The sequence below is a fragment of the Coregonus clupeaformis genome, unplaced genomic scaffold, assembly GCF_020615455.1.
Source record: "Coregonus clupeaformis isolate EN_2021a unplaced genomic scaffold, ASM2061545v1 scaf1371, whole genome shotgun sequence".
NCBI classification, from domain to species: Eukaryota; Metazoa; Chordata; class Actinopteri; order Salmoniformes; family Salmonidae; genus Coregonus; species Coregonus clupeaformis.
In genome coordinates this window covers 80,191-82,620 of record NW_025534825.1, presented here as the reverse complement: position 1 = coordinate 82,620, position 2,430 = coordinate 80,191, and positions in this window count along the sequence as shown.

The window sequence follows — 2,430 nt, the reverse complement described above, 5'->3', positions numbered from 1 at the left end:
AGCAGGAAGCACCAGTGATTCGGTTAATAAAAAAGTGGTCAGATGACGCAGATGCTAAGCTACAGGACTGTTTTGCTAGCACAGACTGGAACATGTTCCGGGATTCTTCAGACAGCATTGAGGAGTACACCACATCAGTCACTGGCTTCATCAATAAGTGCATCGATGATGTCGTCCCCACAGTGACCGTACGTACATACCCCAACCAGAAGCCATGGATTACAGGAAACATCCGCACTGAGCTAAAGGGTAGAGCTGCCGCTTTCAAGCAACGGGACTCTAACCCGGACGCTTATAAGAAATCCCGCTATGACCTCCGATGAACCATCAAACAGGCAAAGAGTCAATACAGATCTAAGATTGAATCATACTACACTGGCTCTGACGCTCGTCGGATGTGGCATGGCTTGAAAACTTTTACAGACTACAAAGGGAAGCACAGCCGCGAGCTGCCCAGTGACACAAGCCTACCAGACGAGCTAAACCACTTCTATGCTCGCTTCGAGGCAAGCAACACTGAAGCATGCATGAGAGCACCAGCTGTTCCGGATGACTATGTGATCACGCTCTCCGTAGCCGATGTGAGTAAGACTTTTAAGCAGGTCAACATTCACAAGGCCGCAGGGCCAGATGGATTACCAGGACGTGTACTCCGAGCATGTGCTGACCAACTGGCAAGTGATTTCACTGACATTTTCAACATGTCCCTGACTGAGTCTGTAATACCAACATGTTTCAAGCAGACCACCATAGTCCCCGTGCCCAAGGACTCTTAAGATAACCTGCCTAAATGACTACCGACCCGTAGCACTGATGTCTGTAGCCATGAAGTGCTTTGAAAGGCTGGTCATGGCTCACATCAACAGCATTATCCCAGAAACCCTAGACCCACTCCAATTTGCATACCGCCCCAACAGATCCACAGATGATGCAATCTCTATTGCACTCCACACTGCCCTTTCCCACCTGGACAAGAGGAACACCTACGTGAGAATGCTATTCATTGACTACAGCTCAGCATTCAACACCATAGTGCCCTCTAAGCTCACCACTAAGCTAAGGATCCTGGGACTAAACACCTCCCTCTGCAACTGGATCCTGGACTTCCTGACGGGCCGCCCCCAGGTGGGAAGGGTAGGTAACAACACATCTGCCACACTGATCCTCAACACGGGGGCCCCTCAGGGGTGCGTGCTCAGTCCCCTCCTGTACTCTCTGTTCACCCATGACTGCATGGCCAGGCACGACTCCAACACCATCATTAAGTTTGCCGACGACACAACAGTGGTAGGCCTGATCACCGACAACGATGAGACATTCTATAGGGAGGAGGTCAGAGACCTGGCCGTGTGGTACCAGGACAACAACCTCTCCTTCAACGTGACCAAGACAAAGGAGATGATTGTGGACTACAGAAGAAAAAAAAAGAGGACTTCTCATCGACGGGGCTGTAGTGGAACAGGTTGAGAGCTTCAAGTTCCTTGGTGTCCACATCACCAACGAACTATCATGGTCCAAACACACCAAGACAGTCGTGAAGAGGGCACGACAAAGCCTATTCCCCCTCAGGAGACTGAAAAGATTTGGCATGGGTCCTCAGATCCTCAAAAAATTCTACAGCTGCACCATCGAGAGCATCCTGACTGGTTGCATCACCGCCTGGTATGGCAACTGCTTGGTCTCCGACCGCAAGGCACTACAGAGGGTAGTGCGTACGGCCCAGTACATCACTGGGGCCAAGCTTCCTGCCATCCAGGACCTCTATACCAGGCGGTGTCAGAGGAAGGCCCTCAAAATTGTCAAAGACTCCAGCCACCCTAGTCATAGACTGTTCTCTCTGCTACCGCACGGCAAGCGGTACCGGAGTGCCATGTCTAGGTCCAAAATACTTCTCAATAGCTTCTACCCCCAAGCCACAAGACTCCTGAACAGCTAATCATGGCTACCCAGACTATTTGCACTGCCCCCCTACCCCATCCTTTTTACGCTGCTGCTACTCTGTTAATTATTTATGCATAGTCACTTTAACTCTGCCCACATGTACATATTACTTCAACTACCTCAACTAGCCGGTGCCCCCGCACATTGACTCTGCACCCTGTATATATAGCCTCCCTACTGTTATTTTATTTTACTTCTGCTCTTTTTTTCTCAACACTTTTTTGTTAAAAATAAATGCACTGTTGGTTAAGGGCTGTAAGTAAGCATTTCACTGTAATGTCTGCACCTGTTGTATTCGGCGCATGTGACCAATACGATTTGATTTGATAAGCCTACATGAAACACAGCCCTTCTTTTAAGTGTTTCTAAAATCCCCTATGAGAAAAAGAATGGTGGAAAAATGATTGGAACCATTTCCCTTTTATGACTGCTAGGTTTTATGGGTATTATCATTTATACTGTGGTACACAATTGGTGTGCAGCTACCCG